Source organism: Podarcis bocagei (genome assembly GCF_964188305.1).
Source record: "Podarcis bocagei genome assembly, chromosome: 8".
In the NCBI taxonomy this organism is placed as follows: domain Eukaryota; kingdom Metazoa; phylum Chordata; class Lepidosauria; order Squamata; family Lacertidae; genus Podarcis; species Podarcis bocagei.
Genome location: NC_138133.1, coordinates 28,160,971 through 28,183,576, shown reverse-complemented (window position 1 = coordinate 28,183,576; position 22,606 = coordinate 28,160,971). Strand labels below are relative to the sequence as shown.

Below are 22,606 nucleotides of genomic sequence, written 5' to 3'. Positions count from 1 at the left end.
TATTCCCTACTCAAGGAGGTCCTATGATGATGATGATGATGATGATGATGATGATGATGATGATGAAGGATGTACCAGTAGATGGGAAGCCTAAGGAAGGCTCTGTGTGGTAAAAAAAAGTAAGGGGAAGTAGAAAATTTGCACATCTCCCACATGGTAGGTTGGTAACAGGAAAGATTCTCAAGTCCACCCTTTGAACATAGCACCAAAGCATAAAAAGTAGGAAACTTCAGCCGGTTCACAAAGGAGACACCAGCTTATTGGTGGGTGAGAGTTCATGGAAATGCTTTGCTCATTTCCAGGTGCTGATTTTGACAAGTGTTGGCCAACCCTAGCAATGCTTGAGGAATTATTTGTGAATTCTCATACAAAAGGAGACATACACATCTGCTCCCAAGGGTCCCCCAACTCTTTGGAGCAGATCTTGAAGGTGTGTGAGGGGGTTGGAGGTGAGAGGAGAAGAGAAGGATGGCCTGTGGAAGTCTGCTGCAAGAGTGGAACAGCAGTGTTGGAAATGATCCACACTTAAAAAATAATAATATGAGAAGCGGGTTAAGGCAACTGGCCTTAATTTCTGCACCACGCAAGCAGCAAACATGTTTGATGGTCTCACATATTGTAGTCACTTCCAACGTAACCTCCTTGCACCCACATTTTCCTTTGGTTTTTTAGCCCCCTTCTTCCCACGAATGGCAGCCTTTGCATTGCATCTCTCCCTTTTCAGGTTCTCCACAAAGATTCTACCATGCACAGAAACCAACATAGATTGACACAGTGTTACTTTTCACCATGTGATAACAATCTATTCTGATAAAAAAAAAATATTGCAGTGTTGCAATGGGAATATTTATAAACTGCAGGAGTTCCCCCCAATTTTCAGTCTTCACTAAGACAAAGAGGAGACATGAGAACAATTTGAAGCCTCACCCACATGCTGTGTGTTTCATTAATCCACTTCATTGCCAAAATATGTTTTAAGAAACCTCAGGTTAATGATAGGCCCAGGCTTGTCTATTTCCCATAAAATAGCACTTTGCTAGATAGGATCATGCATGGAGTGGCATAATGTATGGAATTATACTACTCATTGCATTACAGCAGGAATACAGTCAGGGAAGGGCAGAATGCGTACTTATTTCTCTAGCCAGTCTTTCCCTTTTCCAAATTACACTCTGGGCAGCTCTTCTCCTCACAGGATACTCCATAGGAGGTTGTGCACCTCTCTCTCTTTCAAGCCAAGAGAAGCAACTTCTTCTCACAGTGAGGCATTTACCAACTCCCTAGACTCACCAATCAACATTTTTCAACCAGCTTTATTTATTTATTTTTAAAATAATTTTTATTTGATTTTACAAATACAAAATTATGACAAACCAAATGCATATCCATATATAGAGATTCCTCTGAATCTCACAACTTCCCCCCACTCCCTCCGTGGTTCTTATTCTCAACATTTATAACTGCATATTATTCCATAATCTATATTATCCATGCTATTTGTTACATTACAAGTGAGTGTAAAATCCTGCTAATGTTCCCATCTGCTTGCAGTGGTCTCCTAAATAACTTATAAATTTTCCCATTATTTTTTCAAAGTTTTTGTTTTCTTGGTTCCCAAGTTTTCCAGTCAGCTTTGCCATTTCAGCACAGTCCATCAGCTTAACCTTTCATTCTTCTCTGGTAGGGACTTCATCTTCTTTCCATCTCTTTTTCAACTAGCTTTAAGATTCAAACCGGCTAAGGGTTGAGAAAGCAAGCAGCAGTCCACACTCATTCAAGCACTTCATCTACTGTACATCCTCAGCCCTCAATAACTAAGACTCACTCCAAACAACATGGCCAGATGGAGCTCTGGATGCCTCAGCTGAAACTGAGCCAACTGTGACAACAAATTAAGAGTGAAAAAAGTGACTTTATCCTCCAAAGACAATTTTTTCACAGTGGGCCTCAGAGGGTGTTGATACTCCTGGCTGTGACCCTTGACCACTCTGAAGAGCTCTTCTGGACAGCTACAAAAGTGGCAAAGACATAAGCTTACTTATGTATACCTGAAGGAGCGTCTCCACCCCCATCATCCAGCCCAGACACTGAGATCCAGCTCCGAGGACCTTCTGGCTGTTCCCTTGCTGAGAGAAGTGAGGTTACAGGGAACCAGGCAGAGGGCCTTCTCAGTAGTGGCGCCTGCCCTGTGGAACACCCTCCCAGAAGATGTCAAGGCAATAAACAACTATTTTACTTTTAAAAGACAACTGATGGCGACCCTGTTTAGGGAAGTTTTTAATGTCTGATGCTGTATTGTTTTTAATATTCAGTTGGAAGCTGCCCAGACTGGCTGGGGAAGCCCAGCCAGATGGGCGGGGTATAAATAATAAATTATTATTATATTATTATTATCATTACTATCCCTGCCGTGGGGTAGTGTATTTATTACCTTGTACCACTTGCACACTAGCTGGCTTCATTGTCAGTCGCTCCTGGGAACACAGAGGACCACATCAGTCTCCTCTGCACTGGAGAGCCATCTCGAAGCAATCACATCAGTGGTCCTTCCCATCTTACCATTCTGTAACAAGACCAGGCACTTGATAGGAGCACTAGCCATGCCAACTGGAAAATCCCTCAGAGGAAATCTTGGCCTGGATCTAGACACATCAAAGAAATGTTTCATTTTAAAGTATTGTAAATTTATATAGGGAAAACAGGTAGAGAAAAACGGGACTCCACATCGCCATCCGGTGGGGCACAATGTTATATCGCACATACAACGCATATAAATCGCTTTTTCTTTATCAGTCTAGCTGAGCCCTGGGATACCTTGCTTTAATCCATTCTGCAACCATGGAATCCACTTTGGTTTATTTTGTTTGTGTGTGTTCCTTTTTGTCCTCAGTCTCTATCTGTGCCTGCCTGATGCCCCTCCTCTTTCCTTTTCTTTCCTTAAAAAACAACACCCCATCTTTTCCCTTTCAAAGCAGTTATAGCGCTGCTAATGCAGCACATCTCAGGCCAGGATGTGACGTGACCTCCTTGTAGGTCATGACCCACTAGCTGGAGACAAATGATATAAATTTAGCATCTTGTCTTACACTGCAAGAAATGAGTATTACCGAAGAAGAGAACTACCGAAGAAGTCAGGCATAATATGCTCTCTATCCCGGTGGTATAGAACAGTAGAGGAGCAAAATTAGCAGGAACGGTCTTCTTGCTCAAATATTGCTGATCCTCACAAGAGAGATTCAGGTTGCAATTGGATCCATCTCTATAGCAGTCCAATATGCTGTTATAATTCCAGGGTTTTTTACTGCAGATAATGAATCAAAGCAGTTGCATGACAACAAAAGTTTGAATGTACAGTGGTGCCTCGCAAGACGAAAATAATTCGTTCTGCGAGTCTTTTTGTCTTGCGATGTTTTTCGTCTTGCGAAGCACGGTCTGTCGCAACTGCGCCTCTTCAAGCGGCTTTAAGAAGAAAGCGCAATACGTTTTCGTCTTGCGAAGCAAGCCCATAGGGAAATTCGTCTAGCGAAGCAACGCAAAACCGAAAAACCTTTCGTCTAGCGAATTTTTTCTTCTTGCAAGGCATTCAGCTTGTGGGGCACCACTGTAAACTAGGCATTTGCAGATACCTTCATTCATTCTCTCTCTCTCTCTCTCTCTCTCTCTCTCTCTCTCTCTCTCTCTCTCTGTGTGTGTGTGTGTGCACTGCTGCTGTTCAAAAAAGCACCAACTTCATGAATATAATTTGGACCTGCTCACTTGGTCCTCAGAGATTTGGCCTCATAAGAATGAGGCCCTTGTACCCTTGTAACACAGCATACAGTACCCTCCAACATTTGTCCGATGAACGTCCCATTCCATAATGATATTTTTGCTATTTATACCCCACACATCTTACTGGGTTGCCCCAGCCACTGTGCGCAGCTCCTAACATGTATAAAAACATAATAAAACATTAAACATTAATTTAAAAAAAAATTCCCTATACAGGATTGTGTTCAGATAGCTCTGGGGTCGAATAACTCCATACCCTCCAACATTTCTCCAATGAAAAGTGGGACATTACAGGATCAAATCAGAAAGTGGAATGGCTTACCTAAACCAGGGACATCCCTGGAAAATAGGGACACTTGGAGGGTCTGATACAGGATGCAGGTATTCTTTGGGAACACTTTCAAGCATCATGTTAATAGTTTATCATTACAATCATTAACACAACATTATAAGCCCTAGAGGCCTGTCGCCAATTATATGGCAGGTAAATGCTAATGCACACATCCCATCTCCTCTCCCATCTGCCAGCAACAGACCCAATATATGCCCAGTCTTTCTTTCTCTCCCATATTTTTCTAGCACACAATACCACACTGGTTCCCTTTGGACTGCAAATGTCTCTGGATGTGGTGATTCTATCGTTCTAGGCCCCAAAACATACCAGTATGCATACATGTGTATATTTCAGGATAAAAAAATAATTAGAAATGCATTGAAATATTTGTGGCTATATAAATATGGATTTAAATATGAATTTTCATATGGTTTTTTAACCTACAGATTAATGCAGAAAAATGCAGGTGCAGATCTCTCACTTTGTTGTGAGCCTCTAATACTGGGTGTCAGACCTTTAAGAGAAACGTGATCGTCTGCTTCAAGTGGACGGTACTCAGATCCAGGGGACAGAATACTGCACTTCAACCCCATCCAAGCTACGGGCTTCTTAAATTGTCTTGGATAAGGTGGCAACTGAGCCTCCGTTTTCCCCATCTGTGAAATGGGCATGACGGCAATAGTAAGTGCAATAGTAAATTGCCAGAGCAAGCTAAGTATGAAAATAAGGAGGAGATAATCCCAGATGAGGAAGAGATCATTAAAGAGGTTCATTCATTCGGAATAAACACATAGGAAAGTGACCCTGATCATAAATCAGGTCCATTTTTCATTCCCCAGTTGCTGCCAAGTAGGAATTCCAAGTGCAACCCCCCCCCCCCGGGCATATCATTTCCAGAGCTCAGGTGCCCTAGGAAAATTTTGTTTCCCATGGTCTGGGAGCTTGGCACTGCAGCACCAGGAAGGGAGGGTGACAAGTTCCACCATCCCCGTTTAAAATCCAGAACAGAGAATAATTTTCAGGGTATATGGTGATCATTTTTGGAGCAAAGCATAGCACAGTGTTAAAAAGGCTGTACAATTTTGCAATCAAAACCAGGTAATTGCAGTGGCGTCACTAGTCTCTATCTGTGGGCACGTCTGTCTGTCACATCTGTCTGTAACTAATCTCTTTCTGTTTGGTGTGCTTGTCTGTCACTTCACCACCTCTCCCATCTTCCCTTGCCAGCTTCCCTCTCTCACACACGGTGCTTTTTCACATCTCTCCGACTCTGTCACCCATCTTTCTCTCACGGCTATCTCACCTGTGTCACTCAACTCCCTCACCCCTTCCCTGATGCACGTGCTTCTTGTCAACATTTTTTTCCACTATGAGTGAAATGCAAGATAAGTTAGCAGAATATCGGAATCCATAAATAAAGCCAAGGAAACACAAATAAAAAGCTCAGGAGTGGCAGCCTCTTTTAAAGTTCAGTTCTACACAGATCCTGTAAAGCAAGATTGTCTTAGACGCTTCTATACAACTTCACAAAGAGCAGGTTAAAGCAGCACCGAGACGAAGAGCAAAAACGCTTTACCTTTACGCCATGGCTTGTAACCAACCACAGAAACGGAAAAACAGGATGCCATCGAATAGACTCGACACGAACCAAAGTAATTACAGAGTTGGTGCTCTCTTTGCTAAACACCGAGTAGTGAGTTTATGAAGCAATAAAATGATTGCACCTAGTTAGAACTGGGAAGACTCGTTGAGTCCCTTCATACGGCATCAGGCACATGTGGTTTTGCGGCCGGCGTGCTTTTGCTTGACCCGAAGCCAACTTCAAGGAAGCTATCAGATGAGACTGCCAGTCACAACAATTGTTTCCAATGACTCAACAATTCCACAGCAGAATCTTTTCAAGCTGTTTGCAACATGGAAACAACAAAAAAGGAAAGAGAGAGGACCACATAGCTCAGTAATGGAAGCCACTTGGTACAATGCTACTATCAACTACCATATAATTGGGGGGTTGCCTAATAATAATAATAATTGTACCCAACCCACCTGACTGCTTGGCCCCAGCCACACTGGGCGGCTTCCAGCCTATACAAAAACACAATAAAACATTAAACATTAAAAACTTCTCTGCACAGGGCTGCCTTCAGATGTCTTCTAAAGATTGTATAGTTACTTATCTCCTTGACATCTGATGGGAGGGCATTCCACAGGGTGGGAGCCACTACTGAGAAGGCCCTGTATAATAATCTCTGTGTGAATCTTGGGTCTGTATAGAGTTTCTCTGTACAGTTCTTTTCTTCAGCATCCTAACATTCAACATACAGTAAAAAAAACAACTTCACATTCACACCATTGCCTTACAAAACATTGGTTTGAATCATCCATTTTGCAAATAGTAAAAACTATAGATTTCCCCCTGCAGCTGATCACACACACCCCCCCCATCACAACATAACCCTTTCCAATCCCTGCTGCTCCCATCATGCCCTTGGGACCCAGCATAATTCCTTTGACTTACTGGTGGGGTAAACAGCTGGGCCAGGACAGAAAATGTAGAAATGCTGAAGGAATTTGATATTGGCAAGATCAGGACATAATATCATGAATAATGTGAAGAATATGATTAAATAAAATAAGAATAAATTGAAACAAAAAACTTGCAGATCAGAACTACTGTATGGGATTTTCCATTTCTCCAAATGTTGTGACGAAGTTCTCTGTAATCCAAATGTATCCTAATATGAATTTCAATAGAGAGAGAAAATGCACATTTATATATATATATATATGAAGCTGTTATGGATTTCCTATCAGATTTCTGTGAGTAGAACTATCAGTGTAGGCTTCCCTAATGACAGGGTAGCCCTGCAGATGCTCTTGGACTAAAACTCCCACCAGCCTAGTCAGTAGGGCCAGTGGTCAGGGATGATGGGAGTTGGAGTCCATCAGCATCTGAATGCAGTGGCGTAGCTTGGGGGGTGCAGGGGGGGCCGGCCGCACTGGGCGCAACATCGGGGGGGGGCGCTCGCACTCGCAGCTCTCTGCCCCTACCTGGCTCACTCACTCACTCTCTCAGTGCTGGCTGTGCGAATCCGATCCGAGCCGCCGGGTCGCCGCCCACTGTGGAGGGGGTGGGTGCCAGGCGTGTGGTGCGGAGAGAGAGCAAGGGACTATCTGGGGGAGGGACAGTGCAGCGGCCACCAAGCGCAGCGCTGAGCGCGGGAGAGAACCACACCAGACCAGACCAGGCAGCAGCAAGAAGAAGCTGGCAGCGGTGGCAGGTTAGGGGTTAGGGGGCGCAAATTACTTGCCTTGCCCTGGGTTAGGGGGCGCAAATTATTTGCCTTGCCCCGGGTGCTGACAACCCACGCTACGCCGCTGTCTGAATGATATCGGAATATCTGGCCAGTGTCTTAAGACTTGACAAGAGTGTTGATAGTCCTTGCTGTTTTGCTGATGTGTTTTCATAGGGACTAAGAAAGCTAAATAAAAGTCAGAAAATAGTCAGGGGACAAGGGCAAGGTGTAAATAACAATATACTGCCATACACTGATAAACACTGTGTGAAAAAATCAGTTGACTGCAGTGTGAGCCAGAGCAAGAGACTAAGTTTGGATTTGTTGGCAGCTGGCTAAACAACAGACAGCATGACAACTTGAGATTGCTCCATATTTATGCACTCAGTTCTGTAAGATTTTTTCATGCCACCACTCCTATCTTAATAATTGTGCTGTACATCTTATCATCTGCCTTCAACAGTGCCTGGCAGTCTGTCTCTCTTTGTTATATCTCACCTGTAGATCAACATGCTTTTAACCTCACCATGTTTCCACCGGTACATATCCACCTCTTACGGATTATAGGCAATGGTCACCGCCTTGCATGTTGGAGATTTTTTTTTAAAAAAAGTGATCTCCACTCTCATTGGGTTGTAGACATTTTATTCCTACTCCGAGTGGACCCATCAAAAATAATGAACATAGTTAATGCCAGTCTATTACTTCCAGTGGGTTGAGTCTCATGCTCTCCCATGTTATCATAAAGGTAAAGGTAAAGGTAAAGGTAAAGGGACCCCTGACCATTAGGTCCAGTCACAGCCGACTCTGGGGTTGCAGCACTCATCTCGCTTTACTGGCTGAGGGAGCCAGCGTACAGCACACGAAAACACCGTTTACCTTCCCGCCGGAGCGGTATCTATTTATCTACTTGCACTTTGACGTGCTTTCGAAATGCTAGGTTGGCAGTAGCAGGGACCGAGCAACGGGAGCTCACCCCGACGCAGGGATTCGAACCACCAATCTTCTGATTGGCAAGTCCTAGGCTCTGTGGTTTAAGCCACAGCGCCACCCGCGTCCCTCATGTTATCATACATGAGGGCAAATGTGTTTGTAATATCCATTTCTCACATTAAAGATTGCTACTTTAGGGAGCCAGGGAAAGTCAACGTGGTGGAAAGGCTGGTAGGCTGCAAATGTATTGGCAGGAGAACCAAGTTGGTTCTGTCTGAGCTCTGAGCTCCGCCTCCCCTTCGCCCCTCCCCTTCCTGGTATACAACAGCACCCCACCTGCTGGGAAGCTGGCATAGCAGCTCTGCCCCACCAGGCAATCAGCTTTCACCCGCCTGGCACCAGGGACTGCTACGTGTGAGCAAATGCATTTGGAATGGCAGTCTCAGCCATTTAAATGCGGCTTTCATTGCTGAGTTTCTGGCATCCAAATGGGATAATTTGTGTGAGTTCCATGTTGCTCAGAGTTTCCATTAGTAGTTAAAGATGCTCTACATGCCAGATTTCTTTTGCCTTGAGCCTGTTGCTGTATGGAACTGCAAAGAAGAAAAAATTGTTTGGAGTTTATGATTGCCGTAATGCCGTAAAACTTGAGCAAGGGCACATCTACCCGGCTTGGTCCACCCGAGGAGAATTTCTGTTGCTGATTCCATAGCTGGATGGTGTGCGCCGTCATTAAATTTCACCAGGGAATGTCTTCTATAACCACACACTGGCACACAAATGTCAGCTGTGGGTAATTTGCCACTGGTACTTCTGCGACTTAGCAATAATTCATACGAGCGCATACTGATGTGCTGGAAGTATTTTCAGTTAAAACACTTTGGGTGATGAATAATTATTTAAAAAGAAGATATCAAATCCAGTGTGGCATCTACAAAATTGCACAGGTAATTAAAAAAAAAATCCCTCAGTGTGTGCAGAACTACTTACTATGATAATAATAATTTATTATTTCTCTGGGCAGCTACCAACAGAAGGTTAAAAATACATTAAAACATCAGTCATTAAAAACTTCCCTAAACAGGGACGCGGGTGGCGCTGTGGGTAAAACCTCAGCGCCTAGGACTTGCCGATCGCATGGTTGGCGGTTCGAATCCCCACGGCGGGGTGAGCTCCCGTCGTTCGGTCCCAGCTCCTGCCCACCTAGCAGTTCGAAAGCACCCTTAAGTGCAAGTAGATAAATAGGTACCGCTTTATAGCGGGAAGGTAAACGGCGTTCCGTGTGCTGCTCTGGTGCCAGTTCGCCGGAGCAGCTTCGTCACGCTGGCCACATGACCCAGAAGTGTCTGTGGACAGCGCTGGCTCCCGGCCTCTAGAGTTGGATGAGCGCACAACCCTAGAGTCTGTCAAGACTGGCCCGTACGGGCAGGGGTACCTTTACCTTTAAACAGGGCTGCCTTCAGATGTCTTCTAAATATCATATAGTTGTTTATTTCTTTGACATCTGATGTGAGGGCATTCCACAGGGCGGGCACCACTACCGAGAAGACCCTCTGCCTGGTCCCCTATAACTTCGCTTCTTGCAATGAGGGAACTGCCAGAAGGCACTCGGCGCTGGACCTCAGTGTCCAGGCAGAACGATGGAGGTGGAGATGCTCCTTCAGGTATACTGGGCTGAGGCCGTTTAAGGCTTTAAAGGTCAGCACCAACACTTTGAATTGTGCTCGGAAACGTACTGGGAGCCAATGCAGATCTCTTAGGACTGGTGTTATATGGTCTCGGCGACCACTCCCAGTCACTTACACAATACCATGCCTCTTTTGTGGGGGTAGACTTTTAATTTAAATGAAAAATGGCAGCGATGCTGTAGGAATCAGATCAATTTACTCAACCAGAGTGCATTGAGGCAGATCTGGATTGGCCCAAGTCAGACTGTACCCACCTGAAGCAATATGGGGCCATCAAAATTGGGGGGGGGCTGTCTGGTGGCAAGGAGAGGGGTGTGTGTCTCCTCTTACCTCCCTCCCGATTGCATGTTTAATTAGGGGTTTAAACCCTAATTAAACACTGTGCAAGGGCCCCAAATCAGTCAGCCCCACCTAAATACTGCTGTCATTCAAACAATTTTGCTGTGCTCGATTACTTTAGAGGACTGATGTGAAATAAAAGCTGTAACTGTACTGTCACTGAGACTTTTTATTATATGCAGTTTCCCCTGTTATCGGAGTAGGTTTCTGTTACGTTTCCAAGCGAGGACACATTCGGCAGTCAGTTGATTATTTTTCTCCCGAGAAGGAGAGAAAAGTGCCTCTTGTTTGCTGCCATTCACTGAGTCCCCTGGAGACACGGTGTTATGGTCAGGCACACATCTCAGAAAGCTTCTTCAGCAGTATTGCAATGGCATTTGAATTCTTACAAAACTATGCAATTCGAGGAAAAGCCAAGCTGCTGGCAAAAGTAATAAGCCAGCACTGCACACCTGATTAAGCAGCATTGTTTCTTAGCCCAACAACAAACCAGGTTTTCCCTGTTGCTAGACACACTGTGCAGCACCAGGAGTGCAAAAAGCAGGTGTCCCCAGCATGGAAAAATGGATGTAGCTGTGCACGTGTGCGCAGTCATTCAACAAATACAAGGTGAGAATCTGCCAGCAGTCTACTCAACTTACAATTCAGTTTACAGTCATACCTCGGGTTACAGGCTGCGTTTTTTCGGGTTGCAGACTGCCGAAACCCGGAAGTACCAGAACGGGTTACTTCCAGGTTTGGGTGGTCGCGCATGCACAGAAGTGCTAAATCGTGCTTTGTGCATGTGCAGAAGCGCTGAATCGCTACCTGCACATGTGCAGATGTGCAGGCACAGGTTGCAAACGTGCATCCCACACGGATCACGTTCGCAACCCAAGCATCCACTGTACATCATTTAGTTGCTGAGCAAAGTTCTGGGCATATGAATGTTTAGAAACCTGCCGCTCCTTGCAGCCTCATACATGGTCTTTTGGATAGCCTGCCCATAGCATGATCTACTTCTGATTAGGAATGGACTGATCTGTCCATCTCAGTCAAGTGTGGCAACTCCAGGGGGCGGAGTCAATATTCCTTAGCAGGAGTCTCAGCACTCTGAATATTGAGAGGGCAGAGGAGGCCCAACCACCAAGCCAGGCTCAGCACAGCATCAACAGAAGGCTGTGTCCTCCTGTGCACACAACCTGCACAGCAACTCCAGACACCACACAGACTGTTGCAGACTTCCACTAGACCACACCGGTCTGGCCTGCATGGCACTGGAAGATGTGTGTGACATCACACAACATGTGTAACACGTGTGATGTCACAGATGTGCAACAAGCTCCGGCCTCACCAATCATGGGGTCTGCGATCTCAATTCTCTTGTTTTCTCGGTTTCACCATTTGAAATTCAGTTCTCCGCACTTCTGCCGCCATTTGGGTGTGCGTGTGATTAAAAACTGGTCAGCATCTTGGTGCAAAGCACATTTTTGCATGCTTTTCTGAGTAAGGTACATATTTTTTGCAAGTCATTTCCTCATACATTTGTGTACGTATGTTATTTTCACTACGTTTGTTTTTAATGCTCATTTCCCCAAAATATATGCATTTTTTCTCAACGTAATTTGCACCGCAAAATTTGGAGAAGTGCAAATTTTGAAGGGTGCCTGTATTCCGGTATGCATATTGATTCAGAAAATGCAAATTTGCCAGGTCCCTCTTTAAATGTGAACTGAATCAAATTTCTGCCCCACCACTAGCCACCCACATCCAACTGCAGCCTGATTGGTTTAACATAATGTTTTATGATGCTTTCGGGGGTTTACTTTGTTGATTTTATCCTTATATCTTGTACTCTGCTTGCTTCTTTTATATATATAAAAGTATAGATCAGTGTTTCCCAAACATGGGTCTCCACCTGTTTTTGAACTACAAATCCCATCATCCCTGACCACTGGTTTTGCTAGTGAGGGATGATGGGAGCTGTAGTCCAAAAACAGCTGGAGATCCCAGTTTGGGAAACTCTGGTGTAGATAATAAATTTGTAAATGAATGGAATAAAAAAATTAGCAAGAGGTGCCAGGGATTGCAGCTGAGCCACAACATATGTGCTCTATTACTGAGCTACGATATGAACTTCTCTGTGAGGTGAGTTAGCCACCAGGGCTTTGAAATCCAAAGCCTAACAGGTGAGCTTGTCTAAAATTTCTAGCAAAACCTTGGACAAGTGTGTGATTTCCCAAAGTTCATAGGATATGCCTCAAATTTCTTAGCGCACATGTGAGCTGGGAAAACCCTGAACTCAGTGTCCTTCAAGGAAAGGACTAGAGTGGTTTTCCAGTGCTCCTCTCTGCCGAGACGATCGTGATAAATATTGGGCCCAGAGGATAAGGAAGCAGGGGAAATTGAGCTCCAGAAATTTGTTGTCTATCCTTTGCCATGTTGAACGACAACAAATGATATTAAGTCTCCAAAACTTAAGCGGAGGAGAAAAATCACCAGGGCATAAAGTAAGAAACATAATGAGTAAACAAGTCGTCATTCATTTACATTCAAGAAAACCTAGCAAAATTCCTCTACTGCCAGGAGAGGCCAAGCAAGCTGTTTAGTACAGCATGTTTTCCTTCTTCTTCCTGAATCAGAGCAGGGCTATTTAAATCCCAAAGGGGCTGAAAATGTAAATAAGGTAAAGTGAGCCTTTAAATGATCAGTGCACACATTGCTGTACCTACAGCATTTTGGGTTGCTATGCTGACTCAAAGCAGCTGCCAGTTCCCTCTGCAATTTCCAGCGACTTGCTAACTGATCTGCAAGTCCCCAAAGTGCGTTATCTTTAATGTGCCTCTAATTTTGCTACGAGCTTGGTATTTATAGCATCTTTATTTATTTACAGCTAATTAAGCTGTAAAAATAAATTCTGATTTTTTTTTAAAAAAAGGTACATGCAAAACTATTATTGATGAGTTAAGAAATTCCCGGCAAAGAGCACACATTTCCATGTTTTGCAACATGTAAACAAAGCTCCCCAGCTCCACATTATTATATCTAATTAGACTTGGAAATCTGTGACAATCATAATTATTCGTTTGCACAAATAGCTTACAGTGTGTCTTGTTTTTGTTTTGTTTTTTTGAATTCCCCGTTAAAGCAAAAGATGGCAAATGTGAGGAGGGGGTTGGAAAGAGATTATAAATGCTGAATGAAACTGTGCTACACGTACAGTTCTTGTTTCTGCAAAGCTAATCAGCCATTACTGGAGAGATGAAAAATAATTTAACAGCGACGTATAATATACTTGGCAGGTGGCAATCTATCCAGAATTTCATCATGAAAATGAAAGGCCTCATTTTCTGTGTGTGTATCCTACTTCCCTTCCAAAAAACATACTACAAAAATCTTGAATGTGTTTCCTCTGCTAGTAAAATGTCAATTTTCAAAACGACAAAAAAGAGTCTGCCACCACCATCATGAGAATAGCTGTCAACTTTTACCTTTTCCTGCGAGGAATCCATTCGGAATAAGGGAATTTCCCTTTAAAAAAGGGAAACGTTGACAGCTATGATCATGAGCAGAGGTTCTACCCTATGAAACAGGGCTTCCTTTCAATGCAAAAATACATGGAGCTTCATACTTGGGCAAAACTTCAACTCATAGCAGCATCTGTTGCCGATGGGCCTGATGAATTGGAGCCACTCCCGTATCTAAAATTTATGTCACCCAAGGCTGTATTTCAGATCTTTCTCATATCTCAGGGAGTCGAGTGTGGGTGGGTGGCATCGATTCAGGCTCCTCTTTGCATGCCCACACAAAAGAATATGTTTATGCTGTTGAAAGCTGCTCAGGTGGATGAGATAAGGGAAGGTCAGGGAAAGGAGCCGGAAATCCATGGAGTCTGCTGGCTGCAAGAAAATAAAGCATGTACCTCGGGTTAAGTACTTAATTCGTTCCGGAGGTCTGTTCTCAACCTGAAACTGTTCTTAACCTGAAGCACCACTTTACCTAATGGGGCCTCCTGCGGCCACTGTGCTGCCAGAGCACGATTCCTGTTCTCATCCTGAAGCAAAGTTCTTAACCCAAGGTACTATTTCTGGATTAGCGGAGTCTGTAACCTGAAGCATATGTAACCTGAAGCGTACGTAACCCGAGGTACCACTGTAGAAGGTTATCCAAGTGAGGAAACGCAGAATAGGCTGCAACCAGACTGGAGGGTAAGCAATGGAAGCTGAAATGGGAAGGGTTGGCATCTGGTAATGGTAGGTCTCAGGGGCACCAGCTCCTGGGGGCCGAGCCCCTTTTTGCCACCCACTTTTTGGGGTAGGTGCTGCCCCCAATCCAAAAAACATGGAGGCGAAACATGGAGCCAAGCATGACTCCTTTTCCTTCTCCTTCTGCCCTCGAGGGAAAGGAGAGTTGAATCAGCCTCACTGGTGGTGGCCCCAGGAGGAGGCGAAGAAGGAGCCACCCGCCATTGAAGCTACACAGCTGCTGCATTCGGCTCTGCCCCAGGCTCCTCCCAATGTCGGGGCGACGTTGGCCTTTGCAAGCTGGTGCCTCTGGTAAGTGTGGGGCAGGCCCAAGACATTTTCCTGTCCCTAATGTTGGCAATCACCTCTGAGAGGCAAAACCCAGGACCACTTGGAGGACTGCAGAAGATGCTGAGGAATCACAGGCAGATACATGCGATTAGAGAGGTGAGAGTCTGTGGGCCTTTTGCAAAGAATCTGAGGGCACCTCAGTCACAGCTCTATGACTGCATGCTGCTTTATGGGTCCTCAGAAAAAATGGCACTCCTAAGGGAGCCACCTGGGTTGTTGCACGGTTGAGCTGGCCCTGGGGCCGAAGCCTGGGGGAAGTGGATACTTCCCCTAGGCCCAGAGGAGACTGGATCACAGTCAAGACCCATTACCGGAGGCATGCTTGGGGGTCATGCATGAAGATGTTTCTGCAAACTTTTTTCTCTGGACCTCCATGGGAGGTCCAGGTATTGTAACGGTTTGTGAGATTCCCAAGAGTAAATTAGAAGCTGTGTTGGAATGGAATATGTAACATTCTGGACTGTGAGCTGCTGGGCCAGGCCGTCTTCTAAAAATGAAGGCAACAGAAAGAAGATGATTGTACAGAAAACTCTTGGACTCATAAACATTAGGAAGAACTTCCTGACAGTAAGAGCTGTTCGACAGTGGAATTTGCTGCCAAGGAGTGTGGTGGAGTCTCCTTCTTTGGAGGTCTTTAAGCAGAGGCTTGACAACCATATGTCAGGAGTGCTCTGATGGTGTTTCCTGCTTGGCAAGGGGTTGGACTCGATGGCCCTTGTGGTCTCTTCCAACTCTATGATTCTATGATTCTATGATTCATAGCTTGATGACAGAGAGGAGTGTGCCTGCCACTTTATGTGACATGCTCACTCAAGAACTGCAGTTCCGAAAGCTCCTACCATCATTCCTCATGCATCCTTAAGAGGCACTTTGGCTGACAGCTGCTGGAAGGGACAAGTGCAATCACATATCCACCAACATTTCTCCAGTGAAAATAGGGTTGCGTGCTGAGGTCCCCCAAAACACCCTTACCCCAATAACTCACACATCACACATAATTTTTGTTTAAGGTTTTTGGCATAATTTTGGCCACAACTTTATTAGCATACAAATTGTGAGTGGTTGCTTAGGCATTGGTTATGACTATCTGTCGTTCCCCTGCCCCGCCCCGCCCCCCGCCTTGGGGACAGCACTGGCTCCCGGATTCCAGCGAAAGCCAGTGTGGAGGAACAAGTTCAGGGATAAAAGGAGCTGTGACACAGACCCTCAGCTTCTCCCTGCATGCTCCTAGGGGCTTACGTGGCCCGCACCCGATTCCAGGGGTTTGGACGAGGGGATGGTAAGCCCCAGAATTCCTTTAACGGAATTCCCGTGCAGCAACAGCATTGGAGGGGCAGGCACAGCCAATCCATACCCCTCCACCAACCAATTTAAACCAATGCCTAACCGCCAACCTTACAAGTTGTGACGATTTGCTAAGCAGTAGGCAAAACCCAAAAGGCACACACTAATCAGCCAATTGGAAAAATTCCTACCAGGCCCCCGCACCAATGCGGACAACCCCATGACAGGCATAGCAAGGTCAAGGCACAAGCCCAAACAAGGGAGGGCGGGCGGGCGGGTGATCCGATGTCCACAGCGAAAGAGAAAGTAGCCTGCTGTGGACCCTGCTTAAATATCCTCTGATCCCACCCCTAAATTTGCAACATCAAATTTGCCCCAGCAACGCAAACACCAACCAACACTAGGCTCCTTAATTCCAACCTGCCTAGTCACTGCAGGGTGCTTTGTCTGGCCCCATCCGCAACACGTGCTCTCCTTTAGTGAGAACACGCTATGTCCTATTCCAAAATAATAATAACAATAATTTAATATTTATACCCTGCCCATCTGACTGGGTTGCCCCAGCCACTCTGGATGGCTTCCAACATATATAAAAACACAATAAAACATTAAAAAAAAAACACTTCTCTATACAAGGCTGCCTTCAGATGTCTTCTTAAGGTTGTATAGTTACTTATTCTTTGCTCAAGGGTTGCATAACTCCAAACTCTCCAACATTTCTCCTGTAAAAATAGGGGCATCCTAAGGGAAATAATCTACTTTTTTTAAAAAGGGAAACTGGGTAATCTGAGGATTACGGTTCACCGGGGGGGGGGGCGCTATTCCTCTCCTCCTATAGATGCCTATAGCCCATTCCTCATTTTAAAATATGCTTTCAGCAGATTCTACCTTGAACAATTTATAGTGGTCCATCTGTCAAAGTTTTTATTCAACCTACAATAACATACTTTGGTATATTATTGGCTTTCAATAGTCCCTGAAAAGAGCTTGACTGCAGTTCTATGAACACTCTCATAGGACACGAGTCTCATTGACTGTTGTGGGAGTTACTTACATGTAAACAGGCTTAGGTTTTGACAGTTTATTTAATGTGAGAATTCAGATTTGAGCCTTATAAGAGGAAATTGTCAAAAACAATTTAAGGTTCTGGGCATCTCATAGTGGAGGCAAAGACATAGACCCATTCTTAGATGTACTCAAGATTAAGTCCCCCCCCCCAAAAAAAAAAAAAAAAAATAAGTAAAGTATGATAAAGGCATTTAGTTACTTTTGACATATTATAATAATCAGCACACTGAAACACGGTGAGGCAATAGCCTTTCCTAATGCACTGTTCAGGTGTGCAAACCAAACAATCATGTGGAGCAACTTCAGTGCCGAAACATCCTGAAGATGGTTATCAATGAAGCAGTCTCCATGATATTGGGAAGCTACCTGAATCCAGCACACTTTCAAGCATGTTGCATGCTCTTACATGGCCAGCTAAACTATTTTGCTGCATTGCATGTCCCTGAATAACCAACTTTTTCAGGTAAAAGTGGAATGCATCTGCACAGAGCAATGAAATAACTAAACTACCAATGCTTGTAGGAAGCACAGATGAACATGGCTATGTGTTTGCACCCTCAATATGTGAATGAACTCCATTGCAAAATATGGCATCTGATGTGACATGTGAAGATATGTGATGTTGGCTCTATGATGGCTCATTGGTGTGAGCAAGTTAACATATGATGCTGCAGTCATTGCAGATCTGCCCTAAGTGTTTTGTGGATCACAGATTTAGGAAATGATACTTTAGCTTGCTCATTTGATGAGTCAATATTAAAGATTTATTTCCTAAGAGCCAATATTTATTTTAAGTAAAGGTAAAGGGACTCCTGACCGTTAGGTCCAGTCACGGACGACTCTGGGGTTGCGGCACTCATCTCGCTTTACTGGCCGAGGGAGCCGGCATACATACATGTGGCCAGCATGACTAAGCCGCTTTTGGCGAACCAGAGCAGCGCACGGAAACGCCGTTTACCTTCCCACCAGAGTGGTACCTATTTATCTACTTGCACTTTGATGTGCTTTCGAACTGCTAGGTGGGCAGGAGCTGGGACCGAACAATGGGAGCTCACCCCGTCTTGGGGATTTGAACCGCTGACCTTCTGATCGGCAAGCCCAAGAGGCTCAGTGGTTTAGACCACAGCGCCACCCGCGTCCCTGCCTTATTTTAAGTAGTAACATTTTTTTTTTAATGTAACAGAAGAATGTACATTATTGTTTTGTTTTCGGTGACACATTCTTGCACAGAGCCTGGCAAAGTTCTGAGCAGAGAAAGAACTGCAACTTACCTATGAAAACGCAGTGGTATAATTCACAAGGAAGTGTACAATTTCTCTGGTTTGAAGTTTGAAAACAAAACAAAACAGTGATTTGTCATGTTTCATATTTCCAAAGCAGTATGTGGTTTGCGTCTTGGGCAGAGTGTAGAAGTAAAATGTCACATTGTTTATTTCCGTGCCGTTTACTTATCTCAAAAATAGCACAGGGTTTTCGCAAGGATCAGATCTGTCTTTAATAACAGTCAGAGGCATTCCTTTGCTGGGCACTGGTGTTTTTACATCGGCCATGTGATCTGGAAAGAAAGGAAGTTAAATCCCTTTTGACAATTTTGTCATAACCAGGGGAAAAAAGTCATCTGAAACAGCAGCCTTGTTTCCTAATAAAATAAAGAAATTCATTTTTATGATTTCAGTCATATGCCAACTTTTTTTAAAAGGCACCATTAGATGAAAAGGAAAGATAGAGACAGACAAAAAGCATCTAAGAATATGATCATAAGCTTTCACTTAGAGACATGAGGAAAACCAGCTTGCTTATGTCAGCAACTCAGCCTTACCTCCCCAACCCCACCTTCATTGTCAAATGTGTGATCAAAGCACCGTCCTATCTAAAAAGCAAGCTGAACCGTCAAAAGTTTTCCCCACTATTACAGACCTGTAAGGCCCAATTTAAAAGAATAAGGACCTAATACCTTGACTGATAAAAATCTTAGCACGTCAGCAAGAATTTCTGCTTCACATATACTTCTGCTCAGCTTCTAATTTTCAAAGCAAATATTGGTAATCAGTAAATCCTGTTCTTCTTGTTGTTTTTAAAGAAAAATCAAGATAAAACCAAAATGGTGACATCACCAACATTTAATCTTCATTCATGAAAATATCCTTTTTATTCCCTTTCAGTTCTACTTGCTGCTGCTCGTTGACAGATTCTGTTAACTGTTAATATCATTTCTACATTTTTTGTGCAAAACATAGCCCAATGATGGTTAAGTTCCTAAGACTGGGATGGGTTTATCTTGTCTGTAATATTACAACCAGGCTCTGAAACATAAGCAGGATAATATGATATTTTTTAAATAGCAAAATCCCAAGATGCTATGGGGCATGAGTTTCCAGTGGATGTGTCACATGACAAGCTATCGACATCAACTTAACTGGAATGGCTTCCTCCCTCAAAGAATTCTGGCAATTCTAGTTTCATGAGAGTGTTGATCATTCTCTGTTAGGCTTCTTGGGGTTCTCAGTGGAGCCAGAATGACTATTAAACCAATCTTCACTGTGTAGTCCATAGCAATGGTGTTGCTTTTGTTTTGTTATTTGCTAAGACTGCTCGCAAGAGGTTCCTTTCCCCCGTGGATCCTCATGCCGTTTATCGCCTGCAAAGCGTGTTCTCCCTAGCAGAGAGCACGTGTTGCGGTTGGGAACAGGCCACCCTCCTGTGACTAGGCAAATTTAGCTGAATCTTGGCCACTTAAATGGTTAAATTGGGTTGCTGGGTGTTTTGAGTGTTACCATTTCGGAGGAGGGGTCAGAGTCTATATATACAGGGGCCAGACTTTGGCACGGCCTCTTGGCCATTTTTCCTCGGATCACGGATCAAGGAGCAGCCAGCGCTTGAGCCGGTTGTATTTGCTAATTATTTGCTAATTAATTCATATTCTTCTAGCCGCTTTGGCCTCCTCTCTCTCCTTCACCCTCCCCCTTCTTTGTATTCTTTCCGTCCCCACTTTCTTCGCTCTTGTTTCCTTGTGTTGGGCCCTGGGGGTTTTTCCGAATTTTATTGTATTTCCCGAGCTACCCCCGTTTGTGCAGAGGCTGAGGGTGGGGACCCCCCCCCAGCCCGGGGGAGGCCTTGCCTCCCCGGCAACGCGGTTTTTTTTTTTTTAAAAAAAAAAACCTGGTTCTTCTTGGGGGTGGGAAGGATTGGGGCCGTTTACTAGGCTCGGGGAACCCACGGCCCATTGCCCGAATCACGGAGCGCAGCTGGGTCCCTTTCCCCTTACACCCCCCCATCGGCGCACTCCCGGTCGAAGCCCGGGCCTCGGAACGCGGCGTGGCGGCGGCGGCGACCGCCGAAGTGACCCGCCCCCCCACGAGCGAGCCAGGGACCTGGACGTTTAAAAGGGCTTACCTGGTTGTTCCGGTGTGTGGGGGTGAAGCGCCACCGGCCCCGGGTTGGCAGCGGCCGCTGCAGCGCTCCCGCTTTCCGGCGCTATCGTCGGAGAATAGGGAAGAAAAATAAATAAATAAATTAGGAGGCGCTGTGGCTGCCCGCTTTCGCCTGGGCTCTGGGGCGTTTTTTCTGGCGTCGCTGCCCGCCGTTGCAGCGGTCGGCGCGGAGCCCGCGCGGGCCTCCGAGGCCTCGGCGCGGCCTGTTTTTGTTTGTGGGCGATTTTGGCTGTATCGCCCAGGGCTCGCCGTGTTGAACGTCGCACAGGTCGGAGAGAGCGCTGGTGCTGCTTGCTGAGGTCGGCTGGCCCTCTTGTGGCCGCTGGGAGCTATTGCAGCTTGCAGGCGCTTGAGCTCCCCCAGTGGCTCAGCAAGTAATTGCATCTCCCTCTTGTTGACTCAGCCAGGCAAGCTAGAGCCATCTGCTGGTTGGCCTGGGCATTGCACCTATTTAATTTAATTTAATTTAATTTTGATTTTGCTTTTGCTTTTATTTAGCCTGTTAGTTTAACCTGGCTGTTTGGGAGTTGAAAGTAATTATTATTTTAGCACCTGTCATACGCAAGTGAGCCTACCACGGAGTGCCAGCCTACCTGTGGTGGCTTAGCCGGTTTCTGCACCTCCTCTAATTGCATTGCCACCGGCTAGTGCTCCCTCCTGGCCGGCCTGAGGGGGTGCACTGAGTGCATATTTCAAAGAAATCGCGTAAATAGATATTTTACTCGCTACTTGAATTTATTAAGTCATACAGTATTAGTTAGTTTCCAATTAGGTACAAGGTTTTTTTTTTTTTTTATATAGTTGCAGATAAAGTCAACAGTGGTGCTCTTGTTGGGGGGTAACTGACTGGCCATAGCCAGTTCCCCCTGACGCTCGTTGGCTTTGCTTGGCTGTCTTTGATTTGTGGGACCTTTTTGACTGTCAACTTTGTTTCCAAAATAGTAGGTATGGCTCCAAAGAAAGCCACAGCCCGCCCTGGCTCATCTTCCACCGCAAAACGGCCTATTAGAGGCCCTTCCCAGGCGCTGCGCTCACCTGTTTCGAGACCGCCAATGGGGTGGGTGCAGTCCCTGGTGGCTAGCATGGCCGGTGATCCAGCTGCCTTGTCTCGTTTCGCGGAGCAAATGGACGGTTTTCTGCAACAATGTTCCAGTCAGCCTTCCACATCGGCAGGGATGCCTCATCCGGTGGGGGCGTCGTCTCCGGCATCGTCGTTATCTAGCGAGAATGGGAGAGAAGGGTTGTTAACTGGGGCTGTGGGAAGTGACCCTCAGTTAACCCGGCCCCGTAACTTACCCGCTGCTCGTGGCCGCACACGGAGGTCAGCTTATTCGTCCAGAAGGGCCTCAGGAAGAGGGAACCTTTCGTCATCTTCTGCACGTAGAGGCAGGATTGCCCAGCCCCCTGCCGAAGTGGCGTCCGGTTCTGGTCTCTCACGTGTTGTTTCTTCTCCACCGGCCTCAGGTCTAGTTCAGCCGAATCCCGATTCTGAGTCTTCTGTTGAAGACAGTTTACCAGTTCCTGCCAGAAGGTCTTCAGGTGGAAAATGTCACAGCAAGGGGTCTTCCCGGAGGCACGCCGAACGGAGGAGGGACGACACATCTTCCTCTTATTCTGCTCCAGTTGTAGCGCAGGATCCGGGTGCTTCTCAGCCAAATTCTGACTCGGCCTCTTCTATGGAAGATAGCTTACCAGTCCCGGCCAAGAGATCCTTGGGGGGAAAGCGTCATCGCAGAAGATCTTCCCGAAAACATGCCAAACGTAGAAGGGCGGACTCTTCTTCATCATATACGGGTACGTCATCTAGCTCTGATGATGAGGCTGATAAACCTATGGAACTGTATTGGGTTTTTGGCGAGACGGCTTCAGGGCTCCCGAGGTGGGCCTG

The 22,606-nt window shown here is 45.5% G+C and overlaps 1 long non-coding RNA gene across 4 annotated transcripts; it reads right to left on the bottom strand.

The window, feature by feature from the left end:
- Positions 1 to 1,312: 1,312 nt before the first annotated feature.
- On the bottom strand, positions 1,313 to 5,960 carry LOC308593390. Of its 4 annotated transcripts, none has more exons than XR_014010937.1 (3): positions 5,682 to 5,960; positions 2,432 to 2,642; positions 1,313 to 2,009 (listed from the first exon to the last, which is right to left on the bottom strand). It is a non-coding gene; the product is annotated as an uncharacterized lncRNA (long non-coding RNA). The 4 variants fall into 4 exon arrangements; XR_014010938.1 differs by lacking the exon at positions 5,682 to 5,960 and adding an exon at positions 5,409 to 5,541; XR_014010939.1 differs by lacking the exon at positions 5,682 to 5,960 and adding an exon at positions 3,824 to 5,400.
- Positions 5,961 to 22,606: the final 16,646 nt, after the last annotated feature.